Source organism: Papio anubis, chromosome 6 (genome assembly GCF_008728515.1).
Source record: "Papio anubis isolate 15944 chromosome 6, Panubis1.0, whole genome shotgun sequence".
NCBI lineage: Eukaryota > Metazoa > Chordata > Mammalia > Primates > Cercopithecidae > Papio > Papio anubis.
In genome coordinates, this window is record NC_044981.1 from 78,619,501 (window position 1) to 78,635,004 (window position 15,504).

General features: G+C 40.5%; 2 long non-coding RNA genes across 2 annotated transcripts; one reads left to right on the plus strand and one right to left on the minus strand.

Annotated features, from left to right (window-relative positions):
- Positions 1-5,032: 5,032 nt before the first annotated feature.
- Positions 5,033-6,781, minus strand: LOC116275318. Its single transcript, XR_004184335.1, has 2 exons — positions 6,580-6,781; positions 5,033-5,291 (listed from the first exon to the last, which is right to left on the minus strand). It is a non-coding gene; the product is annotated as an uncharacterized LOC116275318 (long non-coding RNA).
- Positions 6,782-6,840: 59 nt separating this feature from the next.
- On the plus strand, positions 6,841-14,090 carry LOC116275319. Its single transcript, XR_004184336.1, has 3 exons — positions 6,841-6,941; positions 12,509-12,631; positions 13,496-14,090. It is a non-coding gene; the product is annotated as an uncharacterized LOC116275319 (long non-coding RNA).
- The last annotated feature ends 1,414 nt before the right edge of the window (positions 14,091-15,504 follow it).

Consider the following 15,504-nt stretch of genomic DNA (forward strand, 5'->3'; position numbering starts at 1 on the left):
CTTGTAGGATTAATATTATAGTGGATTTTTCTGTTTGTGTTTTTTACTCTTAAAACAAAGTAAAATGTTTTTGAAGCTGCTTGTTTTTAATTTTCATGTTTTCCCAGCTATCACCACAGTATACCTTCTACAAAGCACCATTTCTCTATCTAGGTCAGAGGTCAGCTATCTATGCATGTCGTGCTAAAGCTTGCCACTTGTATCTGTGCCAGTCCAAACCTGTTCTTTAGGTTGAAAATGGTACAGCTGTTCAGACTCTACAAGAAGAAAGGAAATTATGTCACTCCCAAATTAGGAAAAGCTTATGGGATATTTCAGTTATTTATCAGTATGTAACACATTACTACAACATTTAATGGCTTAAAACAATAACAATCATTACATTATCTCTCATGGTTTCTGTGCATTCAGAATTTGAGAAGGGCTTAGATTGTTAGTTATGGTCCCGGGTTTCTCATGTCGTTGCAGTTTAACAGTGGCTGGGACTAGTAAAAAGGGGTGAGGGGTGGCTATGCGTGCTCTCGCTCTCTCTCTCTCTCTCTGCCCTCCACCCTCATCTCTCTCTCTCAAGTAGTCTCAGGTTCTCTACATATATGATCTTTTATTATGGGCCAATTTGAATTATTCACAGCATGGCAGCCTCAGAGCAGTCAAAGTGCTTGTCAGGAGCTCAAAGGCTTTCAGAGCAACCTTTCCAGGGAAAAGGACAGAATGTGCCTTTCCTTTGGGTGACCTAGCCTTAGAGGTCACATATTGTCACTTTTTTCTACTCTCTTGATCCAAACAGTCACAAAAGCCTGTCCCAATTGGAGGAGTGTCAAAGCTACGTGTAAGAAGAGCTTGTATGATAGGATAAATGTTGCAGCCATTTGGAAAATACAGTCACACACATGGATGTATAAAGAGACCTATTTAACTGTTTGTTCCCAACACTTTTTTATGTCACTTTTTAAACTCATCTGAAATAAGGAGAGGGTGGTGCACTTGATATAGACAAATTCTTGATACCAATATAAAATGTGCATAAATAAATAAGTTGAGAGAACTTGACTGGGCATGGTGGCTCACACCTATAATCCCAGCACTTTGGGAGGCAGAGGCAGGCAGATCGCCTGAGCTCAGGAGTTTGCTACCAGCCTGGGCAACATGGTGAAACATCGTCTCTACTAAAATACAAAAAATTAGCCAGGCGTGGCGGCGGGCGCCTGTAGTCCCAGTCACTCAGGAGGCTGAGGTAGGAGAATTTCTTGAACCCAGGAGGCAGAGGCTGCAGTGAGCTGAGGTCACGCCACCGTACTCCAGCCTGGGCGACAGAATGAGACTCCATCTCAAAAAAAAAAAAAAAAAAAAAAAACATATTAAAAATAATACTGGACACTGAATATTGAATGGATGGAGAATTTTCTTTATAGACAGTGTGTTGCTATGTTGCCCAGGCTGACCTTGAACTTCTGGCCTTAGGCGATCCTCCTACCTTAGCCTCCCAAAGTGCTGGGCCACTAAAAGTGGCCTGAGAATTTTTTCAATTTGGAAAAATCTGCTTCTAAACTGTTGATGGTTTGTTTCCTTTTGTAGTTCTGAAGTTTGCAAAAAAAAAAAAAAAAAACACTTACATTTGGAACATACCGTACCAGGGGAGGATATAATGAAAGCAATATATTATAAAACTTTAGGAATCACAATTTTTTTTTGTTCCAAAGTTAATTTGAGATGATGATTTGGTATCATACTTCACTACCTTCCTGCAGTGTGGATACCTTAAAATCTCTGACTGCTTGCCAGTAGGCACTGAAGCCAGCCACATAATGCAACTCTGAATTAGGGAGGGTAAGTTTCAGAATACCTTACTCCACCTGTGTGGATCCACCCTGCTGTCCTTACTTTGAAAAAGCCAGACTAAAAACAAATCAAAATGATCTTAAAAATTAAAAAGTCAAATTTTAAAAAACTTTATAGAAAGTTTAACTTTTTTTATAATAATATAGATTGACTTTATTTAGCCCAGACTCACCTAAAGAACAGATTGTCATATAACTTATTTAATAAACAATTGACTTTCAAATACAACATGATGCTAATAGTAATTTGCTAAGCAACAGTATTATGTGGCGTTTTACTTCTCAGTATTGTTCTACGTATTTTAAGAAATTTGACGCTAGAGTTAGAGAAAATAAACATTTAATATTTATTTTTGAGTAAAGTTCTACAAACACAAAAAAATAGTGGTTCAAAACTATTAAAATTTCTCTTTGGAATACCTGACTAATTCTTGCTTTAAAAGTGTCAATTGTTTCTGGTACCATGTTAAATTATTTGACTTCTTATCTCAAACAGATATTATTTTTTTAAATGAATAAAAAAATCACACAGACAAAAGAGCCTTATCAAATTGCTTTATTTAACTTGAATAATCTGGACAGAATATTCTTTGTTTTGGAGATCAGCTCAAAACACAAACTTTTTAAATCTGTGAATTTTGTTAACCACTCTAACTAGTAGTTAACATCCAGTGACCTGCCAGAAATAGAATGAAGCCAGCATTAAGCACAAACTATCAATCTGTAATGTCACCAGAAACTTGGCATTTCAAATCTAGTTCTAAGCTGAAGCTCCTAATTTAATGGCAAAGCTCCACATTTTCTGGTTCTTGGAAGAGGGAAAATGTGTGCATGAAACGTTGTACTCAGGAGAGTTATACAAGAGATTCATTCATGATAGATGGAGAGACCTGAATGAAAGCACGTAGGCCAGAGGAAATTTAGAGTGTTAAAATGCATTTTGAAGACATGGTCCAATTCCTGATGAGAAACTGGGGAATCTTTGGGCAGGAGGGAAAAAAATCATATGGATTTGGTAGGAAAGTTATTAAGTCACTTTGGGGTTTTGGCAATATCCAAGCTTTTTGTATTTGTTATCCACACAAATCCATTCAAGACTTCCAAATAAGAGTGGAACTTATATTGATACAAAACCCCTATGTGTAATTTTTTAAATGTCCAGGCCATTCATATTTAGATTTGGAGATATTCTTTGCTAGAATACTAGAAAACTTTCGAGTATTCTTTGCTAGAACCATATGCGGAAACATTTGGAGTAAGTAATTCCAAGCTTCCTCCCTACTCGTTCCACCTCCACTGACTGTTCATCCTCTGAGGCTAATAGAGCAGAAAAGGAGGCTCCTCAGCGTTTTCTCCTCTCTGATTGCTGTGGAAACTGCTCTGTCATGCAGTTAAATTGGGCTGTGGAGAGACCTGAGACCATTATGCCCCCACTGTGGCTTTAGTGTGGTAGAGTATCAGGGCAAGGCAGGAATTAAGTTTTATCAGGCAAACCAGAACTGCACAAAGAGAAGATCAACAATCCCCACACACTTGCTTCATCCCTTCCCTTTCCTTTCTTCATGCTTTACTAACCCATTCGATGCAATGGAAAAAAACAAGCAGCAAGCAGTGAAAAGATCACCCTAAGCAGAAAAGGGAAGAAGCTGCCAGAACACAAGCAAAGTTAGAGCAAAACTATAAAAATAATTCAATTAAAAGGAATATAATTATCAAAATGCCCCTAAAGACTTGAAATTAAGTTCAGTGACAGCTCTAGGTTTGCCAGAGAATAAATGATTAGTTTTACAGGTCAGGTCCCAGAGACTTTGATTCATTCTTTGATGTGTTTGCCCTGTGTACAGGGAAACTGATATATAATTGTAGAAAATATATTGCTAACTTACTACAAATATTAAATCACCTGGACATTGTTATATATAATTTGTCTGGAAATTCTTATTTTTTTCTAATATATGTTGAAGAGACACTAAGTCCATCTCCATGAGGCTAAAATACTTTTAAAATTATATTTTCTTTCAACACACATAGTTTTTTTTTTCTTTTTTTCTTTTTTTTTTTCAGACGTACTCTTGCTCTGTCGCCAAGCTGGAGTGCAGTGGCATGATCTCGACTCACTGTAGCCTCCACCTCCTTGGTTCAAGCGATTCCGCTACCTCAGCCTCCCAAGTAGCTGAGATTACAGGCACACGCCACCATGCCCGGCTAATCTTTTGGATTTTAGTAGAGACAGGGTTTCACCATACTGGCCTCCCAAAGTACTGGGATTACAGGCGTGAGCCACCACAACACATGTAGTTTCTTAATAAGTATATGTGCACATAGCAAAAAGGAAAAGGGCATAAAGGTAAAGTCATATAAATTTGAAACCGTAGTTTCTGAAGTATTAAAGAGCAGTAGAGAGAATGACAAAATGGTATTTTAATTCTTATATGCAAAGATCTCACTTTTTCATATAAGCTACTCCCAACCTCCATATTCCAAGGAAGATAATGTATTACAATTTTTCTAGAATTAGCTGCTTTTAAATTCACATCAAACACATGGGAAAGGGTTATTTCTTCCTTCAGTGAAACAATTTACTTGAATTTAAGATGCTTTTGTTTCCCAGTTTCTACTTATGACAGTCTTTATACTCTATAGCAGTCTTGCAAACAGAAGAGGACTTAACAAACCCAGACAAAACTCAAATCTCCCTAGAGACTTTTTTTTTTTAGAAATGTTAAACAAACATTCTACAACATGCCAATTATTTCAAAACCACTGATAATTGCAGTGCATATAAATGTAAATTTAGTTTTACATTTATAATTGTCAGGTTTTTCTTTTCCGATATCTCCTTATTCTACATAGTCATTTCATGAAACTAATTTATTCATTTTAAAATGACATTGCTAATATTTCTTTCTGTTCAACCTATTAAAATGAAGCAGAAGTGGAACACTACAAAGAAAAACTTGTAGTGGGGGTGGGGCAGGAAGGTTATTGGAGAACCATATAATTAGATAATTTTTTAAAAAGAGAGTAAACTGAATCTTAGTAATGATGGTTTTGCTGGAAATATGCTACTCTTACTATGAAATACTTGTTTCACCCTAAAGGCCATTGTAGTGACATTTGAGTTACATCAGAGTGTTCCTGGCAGTAGTTAAGGTAGTTTTCGATATATTAGTTATCTACCAATGTGTAAGAAATTAGTGGCCTAAACTGACATTTTTATTTCACAGTTTTTGTGGGTCAGGAATCCAGAGAGGGTTTATCTGGGTACCGTGGCTCAGGGTCTCTCATAAGGCAGCAGTCAAGGTGATGACCAGGGCTGCAGCCATCTCAAGGCTCAACTACGCGAAGGTCAGATTCCAAGCTCATTCACACTGTGGATGTTGGCAGGATTCAGTCTCTAGTTGGCCTTGTTCTGCGGACCTCTCCATAGCGCAAATCAAACACGCCAACTTGCTTCATCAGAACAAGCAAGCAAACAAGAAAAGCCAGAGTGAGAAGCAGACTAGAAGCAAAATGCAAGCCACAGACTTTTATAAGCTAATTTCAGAAGTGTTAGCCCTTCACTTTTGCCATATTCTGTTAGTTAAAAGCAGGTCATTATGTTTAGTTCATGCTCCAGGGGAGGAGACTGCACAAAATACATGGATACCAAGGGGCAGTGATCTTTGGAAGTTTTTTAAGAGGCTGCTTACCACACCTGATATGGGAAATGCATTATAGCTTGAGAGCTTTTGTAGATCTCAACAATCTCGGATGACCATTTCTAAAGGTTGGTGAGTTTTATTTCAATAAAGCACAGTCTATTTTGTACTCTGAAATTTTAAAAATTGTTTGAAATAATTTCTTATATAAATTTTAAAATAATTGCCTAGTTTTCACTTAATGATATATCTAAATGCTCAAAACATTTTTCATGTTGTTAAACAAAATTAAAGAGAGTCAGAAGGAAGAAAAATCAAATTTTTTCAAAATGTTTCAGTATTGAGCTAGATAATATCATAGAATACAGATTGATACATGTATCATACAATAGCTCTTAATTTACAAATAAAGTAAGATAAAGGACACTTGAAGATGGACATTAAAATTGCCCCCCGCCAATAAAAAGCAAATTCACAAAAAAAAAAGCCTAATCAATTCTTTTCAAATTTTCTCACTTCTCCACTAGGTCAAGAGGTCTCAACCAAATATTTTTGTATATTTGTTAATGTCAAAACTTGATGTATGTGTAAATTTTTCTATAGAGAGAGTTAATAGCTTCGTGAGAGTCTCAGAAAACCCAGGACCATTGCCCTAGGCAACAAGAATTTAGGTACTGAAATTCTCATATGGAGTCTCATGAATTTGCTTCATGTAACCCACCCCCAAAATAAGTAAAGCCAAATGTATTTTGGCTTTACTTATTCGTCAGTGTCACTAGTGTTCATTTCATCAGTGTCACTAGTGTTGAACTCCATATTCATTCAACATATATTTATTGAATTTCTACTAGATGCCAGCCACAGTTCTAGGCTATAGAAATGCAAATTCCAGCATCAAAAGCTCACATTCCTGGAGGAGGTGGCATAGCAAATAATAAGCACAGTTGGGCTACCCACTTTGGGTCCCCTCCCTTTGTATGGGAGCTCTGTTTTCACTCTATTAAATCTTGCAACTGCACACTCTTCTGGTCCGTGCTTGTTACGGCTTGAGCTGAGCCTTTGCTCGCTGCCCACCACTGCTGTTTGCCACTGTCACAGACCTGCTGCTGACTTCCACCTCTCCGGATCTGGCAGAGTGTCCACTGTGCTCCTGATCCAGCGAGGCACCCATTGCTGCTCCCAATTGGGCTAAAGGCTCACCATTGTTCCTGCACGACTAAGTGCCTGGGTTCATCCTAATCGAGCTGAACACTAGTCACTGGGTTCCACAGTTCTCTTCTGTGACCCATGGCTTCTAATAGAGCTATAATACCCACTGCATGGCCCAAGATTCCATTCCTTGAAATCTGTGAGGCCAAGAACCCCAGGTCAGAGAACAAGAGGCTTGCCACCATCTTGGGAGCTCTAGGAGCAAGGACCCCCCCGGTAACATTTTGACAACCATGAAGGGACCTCCAAAGCGGTGAGTAATATTGGACCACTTTCACTTGCTATTCTGTCCTATCCTTAGAATTGGAGGAAAATACTGGCACCTGTTGGCTGGTTAAAAACAATTAGTGTGGCTGCTGGACTTAAGACTCAGGGGTAAGGTTGTCTGGGAAAGGGCTTTCTAACAACCCCCATCCCTTCTGGGTTGGAAGCGTTGGTCTGCCTGGAATCAGCTTCTGCTTTCAATTTTCCTGGGGAAGCCAAGAGTCGACTAGAGGTGGAAAGCTGTCGTCCTGAACTCTCGGCATTAGTCGGTTGAGATCATGGTGCAGCCAGAAGTCTCTATTCAACAGTCACCCATGCGTGTGCCCCTACCTTTCCTTCTGACCCATACCTCCTGGGTCCCGACCACAACTTTCTTGAAAGTATAGCCCCAAAATTCTTCTTACCTCTGAATCTATGTCCTCATCCCTGCCTCCTAGGTACTAATGGTTCAGACTTTCATTTCCTCTAGCAAGTTGTATTCTCAAAGGGATCTAAGGAAGCTCTATGCTGCATCCTTAGGCCCCTAGGCTATGAACCCAGAGAGTCTTGTCTCTGGTGTCCCTCCCAATTTAGGCATACAGCTCTCAATATCGGCAATTATGTGGGACCCATTCCCCAACACCCTTGCCAGGGCCCCAAGTTTGTAAATGGCTAGGAGAAAAGAGAAAGAGAGAGAGATAGAGGGGAGAGAGAGAGATCAAAGAGGAAGTCAAAGAGAGAAAGAAAGAGAAAGATAGAAGTAGTAAAGAAAAAAACAGTGTGTCCTATTCCTTTAAAAGCCAAGGTAAATTTAAAACCTATAATTGATAATCGAAGGTCTTCTCCATGACCCTATAACACTCCAATACTACCTTGTGGTCAGTGTAAGCAAGGGCTTATCCTGAAAACACTGAGACCACTGACAACCTGCAGACTTCCTATCAAAAATTCTTAACCCAGGAAACCGCGGATGGCCCAAATGCATTCAATCTATAGCAGCAATTGCTTTGCTAACAGAAGAAAGTAGAAAAGTAACTTTTCAAGGAAATCTCATTGTGAGCACACCTCACCAGCTCAGAATTATTCTAAGTCAAAAAAGCAAAAATGTAGCTTACTAACTCAAAAATCTTAAAGAATGGGGTTATTCTGTTAGAAAAAGGTGATTTAACATTAACCACTGAAAATTCCCTTAACCCAGCAGATTTCCTAACAGGGGATTTAAATCTTAATGATCATACAAAGATCCAACTAGACCTAGGAAGAACTCCCTTCAGGACAGGATGATAGATGGTTCCTCCAGGGTGATTGAGGGAAAAATAAAACACACACACAATGGACATTCAGTAATTGATAGGGAAGCTCTTGTGGAAGCTGAGTTAGGAAAATTGCCTAATAATTGGTCTGCTCAAATGCACGAGCTGTTTGCACTCAGTCAAGCCTTAAAGTACTTACAGAATCAAAAAAAACTCACTCTATTGCAATCCTGACTCAAAATGTTACCTACACCCTCTCTGAAACGAATTTGCGCAAGAACTGTTGTTGATAGGAATGCATCTTGATGGGGCAGCTGGGTTGTTATGAAATACTCAGGAACCCAGCCCAGCTCTAGAACTCACCTCTGAGCGCAAAGGCAATGTTGGGCACGCTGGTAAAGGACCACTAGAATCCAGCAGCCCAGACCCCTTTCTTTGTTGTCAAGAAGGGCGGGAAAACAGGTGCAGGACTGCTACATTGCTGAACGTAACTAATCCGATAAGCAGAGGTCCATGGGTGGTTACGCACCCTGGAAAGGAGTAAGCATTCGGACCATAGAGGATGCTCTAGGACTAATGCTCATCGGAAAATGACTAGGGGTGCTGGTATCCCTACGTTTCTTTTTCAGATGGGAAACGTTCCCCCCAAGGCAAAAACACCCCTAAGATTTATTCTGGAGAATTTGGCCCAGTCAGAGCATATGTACCTTTTTTCCTGTCAGACTTGAAGCAAATTGAAATAGATCTAGGTAAATTCTCAGATAACCCTGATGGCTATATTGATGTTTTACAAGGGTTAGGACAATCCTTTGATCTGACATGGACAGATATGTTACTGCTAGATCAGACACTAACTCCAAATGAGAGAAGTGGTGCCATAACTGCAGCTCGAGGGTTTGGCGATCTCTGGTATCTCAGTCAGGTCAATGATAGGATGACAACAGAGGAAAGAGAACAATTCCCCACAGGCCAGCAGGCAGTTCCCAGTGTAGACCCTCACTGGGACGCAGAATCAGAACATGGAGATTGGTGCTGCAGACATTTGCTAACTTGCATGCTAGAAGGACTAAGGAAAACTAGGAAGAAGCCTATAAATTATTCAGTGATGTCCACTATAACACAGGGAAAATAAGAAAATCCTACTGCCTTTCTGGAGAGACTAAGGGAGGCATTGAGGAAGCATATCTCTGTCACCTGACTCTGTGGAAGGCCAACTAATCTTAAACGATAAGTTTATCACTCGGTCAGTTGCAGACATTAGAAAAAAACTTCAAAAGTCTGCCTTAGGCCTGGAGCAAAACTTAGAAACTCCATTGAACTTGGCAACCTCAATTTTTTATAATAGAGATCAGGAGGAGCAGGCAGAATGGGAAAAATGGGATTAAAAAAAAAAAGGCCACCGCTTTAGTCATGGCCCTCAGGCAAGCAGACTTTGGAGGCTCTGGAACAGGGAAAGGCTGGGCAAATCAAATGCCTAATAGGGCTTGCTTCCAGTGCAGTCTACAAGGACACTTTAAAAAATATTGTCCAAGTAGAAATAAGCCGCCCCCTCATCCATGCCCCTTATGTCAAGGGAATCACTGGAAGGCCCACTGCCCCAGGGGACAAAAGTCCTCTGAGTCAGAAGCCACTAACCAGATGATCCAGCAGCAGGACTGAGGGTGCCCGGGGCAAGTTCCAGCCCATACCATCACCTTCACAGAACCCCGGGTATGCTTGACCATTGAGGGCCAGGAGGTTAACTGTTTCCTGGACACTGGTGCAGCCTTCTCAGTCTTACTCTCCTGTCCTGGAAAACTGTCCTCCAGATCTGTCACTATCCGAGGGGTCCTAGGACAGCCAGTCACTAGATACTTCTCCCAGCCACTAAGTTGTGACTGGGGAACTTTACTCTTTTCACATGCTTTTCTAATTATGCCTGAAAGCCCCACTCCCTTGTTAGAGAGAGGCATTCTAGCAAAAGCAGGGACCATTACACACCTGAACACAGGAGAAGGAACACCCGTTTGTGTTCCCTGCTTGAGGAAGGAATTAATCCTGAAGTCTGGGCACCAAAAGGACAATATGGATGAGCAAAGAATGCCCATCTTGTTCAAGTTAAACTAAAGGATTCCACCTCCTTTCCCTACCAAAGGCGGTACCCCCTTAGACCCGAGGCCCAACAAGGACTCCAAAAGATTCTTAAGGACCTAAAAGCCCAAGGCCTAGTAAAACTATGCAATAGCCCCTGCAATACTCCAATTTTAGGAGTACAGAAACCCAGTGGACAGTGGAGGTTAGTGCTACATCTCAGGATTATCAGTAAGGCCATTATCCTTCTATACCCAGCTGTACCTAACCCCTTATACTCTGCTTTCCCAAATGCCAGAGGAAGAAGAGTGATTTACAGTCCTGGACCTTAAGGATGCCTTTTTCTGTTTCCTGGTACATCCTGACTCTCAATTCTTATTTTTCTTTGAAGATCCTTCAAACCCAATGCCTCAACTCACTTGGGCTGTTTTAACCCAAGAGTTCAGGGATAGCCCCCATCTATTTGGCCAGGCTTTAGCCCAAGACTTGAGCCAGCTCTCATACCTGGACACTGTTGTCCTTCAGTACATGGATAATTTACTTCTAGCCACCTGTTCAGGAACCTTGTGCCATCAAGCCACCCAAGTGCTTTTAAACTTCCTCGCCACCTGTGGCTACAAGTTTTCCAAACCAAAGTCTCAGCTCTGCTTACAGCAGGTTAAATACTTAGGGCTAAAATTATCCAAAGGCACTAGGGCCCTCAGTGAGGCTCATATCCAGCCTATACTGGCTTATCCTCATCCCAAAACCCTAAAAGCAACTAAGAGGGTTCATTGGCATAACAGGTTTCTGCCGAATATGGATTACCAGGTACGGCAAAATAACCAGGCCATTATATACACTAATTAAGGAAACTCAGAAAGCCAATATCTATTTAGTAAGATGGACACCTGAAGCAAAAGTGGCTTTCAAGGCCCTAAAGAAGGCCCTAACGTAAGTCCCAGTGTTAAGCTTGACAATGGGGCAAGACTTTTCTTTATATGTCACAGAAAAAACAGGAATAGCTCTAGGAGTCCTTACACAGGTTTCAGGGACCAGCTTGTAACCCGTGGCATATCTGGGTAAGAAAATTCATGTAGTGGCAAAGGGTTGGCCTCATTGTTTACAGGTAGTGGTGGCAGTAGCAGTCTTAGTATCTGAAGCAGTTAAAATAATACAGGGAAGAGATCTTACTGTGTGGACACCTCATGATGTAAACGGCATACTCACTGCTAAAGGAGACTTGTGGCTGTCAGGACAATCATTTGCTTAAATATCAGGCTCTATTAATTGAAGGGCCAGTGCTGCGACTGCACACTTGTGCAACTCTTAACCTAGCCACATTTCTTCCAGACAATGAAGAAAAGATAGAACATAACTGTCAACAGGTGATTGCTCAAATCTACGCCGCTCAAAGGAACTTTCTAGAGGTTGCCTTGACTGATCCCTACCTCAGCTTGTGTACTGATGGAAGTTCCTTTGTAGAAAAAGGACTTCTGAAAAGCGGGGTATACAGTGGTCAGTGATAATGGAATACTTGAAAGTAATCCCCTCACTCCAGGAACTAGCACTCAGCTGGCAGAACCAATAGCCCTCACTCAGGTATTAGAATTAGGAGAAGGAAAAAGGGTAAATATATATACAAACTCTAAGTATGCTTACCTAGTCCTCCATGCCCATGCAGCAATATGGAGAGAAAGGGAATTCCTGACTTCCGAGGGAATACCTGTCAAACATCAGGAAGCCATTAGGAGATTATTATTGGCTGTACAGAAACCTAAAGAGGTGGCAGTCTTACAATGCCAGGGTCATCAGAAAGGAAAGGAAAGGAAAATAGAAGGGAACCGCCAAACGGATATTGAAGCCAAAAGAGTCACAAGGCAGGACCCTCCATTAGAAATGCTTATAGAAGGACCCCTAGTATGGGGTAATCTCCTCCAGGAAACCAAGCCCCAGTACTCAGCAGAAGAAATAGAATGGGAAACCTCAGGAGGACATAGTTTCCTCCCCTCAGGATGGCTAGCCACCAAAGAAGGAAAAATACTTCTGTCTGCAGCTAACCAGTGGAAATTACTTAAAACCCTTCACCAGACCTTTCACTTAAGCATTGATAGCACCCATCAGATGGCCAAATCATTATTTACTGGACCAGGTGTTTTCAAAACTATCAAGCAGATAGTCAGGGAGTCAGGGCCTGGGAAGTGTGCCAAAGAAATAATCCCCTGCACTGCAGGCCACACATTTCAATTCCTGTATCTTTAACCTTCTTGTTAAGTTTGTCTCTTCCAGAATTGAAGCTGTACAACTACAAATCGTTCTTCAAGTGGAGCCCCAGATGCAGTCCATGACTAAGATCTATCGCAGACAACTGGACCAGCCTGCTATCCTATGCTCTGATGTAAATGACATTGAACGCACCCCTCCCGAGGAAATCTCAACTGCATGACCCCTACTACACCCCAATTCAGCAGGAAGCAGCTAGAGCGGTCATTGGCCAACCTCCCCAATAGCACTTGGGTCTTCCTGTTGAGAGGGGGTGCTGAGAGACAGGACTAGCTGGATTTCCTAGGCCGACTAAGAATCCCTAAGCCTAGCTGGGAAGGTGACCACATCCACCTTTAAACACAGGGCTTGCAACTTCGCTCACACATAACCAATCAGGTAGTAAAGAGAGCTCACTAAAATGCTGAATAGGCAAAAACAGATAGTAAAGAAATAGCCAATCATCTATCGCCTGAGAGCACGGGGGGAAGGACAATGATTGGGATATAAACCCAGGCATTCGAGCCGGCACCGGCTACCCCCTTCAGGTCCCCTCCCTTTGTATGGGAGCTCTGTTTTCACTCTATTAAATCTTGCAACTGCAAAATAATAATAATAATAAGCACAGTTAATTATGTCTACGATATAAAGTATGATAAATGTGGAGATAATAAGCATGATATAACTGAATTCTTTGAAGCTTTAATGAGAATATGCAGTTCTTTTGATCTTGCATAAAATCTTTTAACAAGAGTAAAGCACACTACTCTTGTGCTTAATAAATATTTGGTCTAGCAAATATTTATTAAGCACCTAGTATGGGCTAGGCACTATGGTAGATGCTGGGGAGAGGCAGTGATGAGCATGGTGGTCTGAGAATTTTGTTGGCTGAGCTTACAGGGTATTGCTTCCTCTAGGAATCCCTCTGGCTTGGGTTTGGGTGTCTCCTCTTGGTGATCACACAATAAGATGAGCATACCTTTATTGTGTTTTCCTCTAGGTTGCACTTATATCCAGGTTGCTTATATCTTTCCTACTTAATTGTGAGTTCTTTGAGAGTAAGACCTACATTTCATTCATCTTCGAATCCCTGGTTCTTGGGGCATAGTAGGAGTTCAAGACGTGTGTTGCCCTGTACTTGAAGAGACATGGAGGGTGTGTACATGCCCTAGGACATTCTCTAACTTCCATCTTAAGCAGTAAGGTGCCTACTGACTAACTCTCTTAGGTGACAAGCAAAATCAGTGAATGTCATTGATATGAAATCTGATATGATGAAAAAAGAAATGTGTTTATCAAGACCATGCCCACGCTTTTAAAGGAAAATTAGTCATTGTTTTAACAACCAGAAATGATTCTTCATCTCAGATGTCTCCCTCTTTCCTCAACTGAGCCTATGCAACAGCTTTACCTGCCATGTTCCAGCTCATTCTTGCCCTGAGATTAGCAACAGAGAGCTGGGAAGCAGGGAGGGGAGGATGATGTTATTAAGGTGATGACCCCTGCTTTTGCCTGCTTTACTCTCAAGTTTTAGAAAAAGACACAGTTTAGGTTTTAAGCTAAGGTTTACCAGAAAAAAAAAAAAAAAAAAAAAAGAACCAAATTCCGATGTCGGATCTCCAGGGAAATAAAAGGATAAATATTCAAATTCACCTGAACTTCTCAAGGTCAATGTGTTCTATGTACAAATTGTATTAAGACAATTATATCACGTAAGCATTTCTCTCTGAATAAGAACTAATTCTCTGCCCACACCCAGCAAAATGTTATTTTTTGTTCTAAACTTCTCTCAAAGGCAAATGCTTTCCCACACTTAGAAATGCATTCTTGGTCCTCTGAGTATTAGTTGTATGCCAAGATTCAAAGTTTAAATTCTAAACACTTTTGTTTAGTTTTTAAAGCATACACTATGGCAGAAAATTATGCTTTTTTAAAGGTTTGACTCAAATAATCACTATTTCTAGGGATTATTGAGAAAAATACTTTTAAATTAAGAAATAGAAGAAGAAATTTCACCAGAAAATCTCATTTTGTTGAGACTATAACAAATATGAGGATATTGAATCAAAGGCCTGCGTCCTTCTAGACCATTATTTTGCTACCATAATACATTAATATACTTATAAATATATTATTATTGCCCAGGTTGAGTTGGATTTAAATTAACAGCCCTGCATCAGCCTTTGAGGAAGTCTTTAATATAATGACACACAGCTCTTTCATTGTCTTTACTCTTTAACATTTACCAACTTTTTAGATGAAAATATAGATGGTATACTTATATTGTGATATGTATTTCTTATAACTTTCTTCCTAATTATAAAATTAATGCTTAATACAGATGATTGAGGAAACATGGGATGATGGTGGTGGGTAATCATCCACAGTAGTGTGGCTTTTCTTTTTCATTAACAAATTGTACTTCTTGAATAATTTATCAAGGCTCTGAAATATTTTTATATTTGTCAGAATGCCCATTTCATAGACCTAGCAACCATTAGCTAAATTTGTGAATGACCTGGAGGTGAAAGGAATAGCTAGTATGGTAGAGGAAAGAATTAGGATTCAAAACCCTCCATAGGCTGAAAGAATTGGTTGAAACACAAGATAAACTGTAGCAAGAGCAAATGTAGTCTAGGCACAGTGGCTCATGCCTATAATCCCAGCACTTTGGGAGGCCAAGGGGGCAGATCACCTGAGGTCAGGAGTTTGAGACTAGCCTGGCCAACATGGTGAAACCCTATCTCTACTAAAAATTAAAAAAAATCAGCTGGGTGTGGTGGCATGTGCCTATAATCCCAGCCACTTGGCTGACTGAGGCAGGGGAATTATTTGAACCCAGGAAGCGGAGGTTCCAGTGAACAGAGATTGTGCCACCTCACTCCACCCTGAGCAACAAAGCAAGACTCCCTCTCAAAAAAAAAAAAAAAAAAAAAAAAGTAAATGTAAAGTCCTGGTATAGAAACAACTGTCCCTGCATAGGAAGAAGGCAATGCATCAAAATAGGAG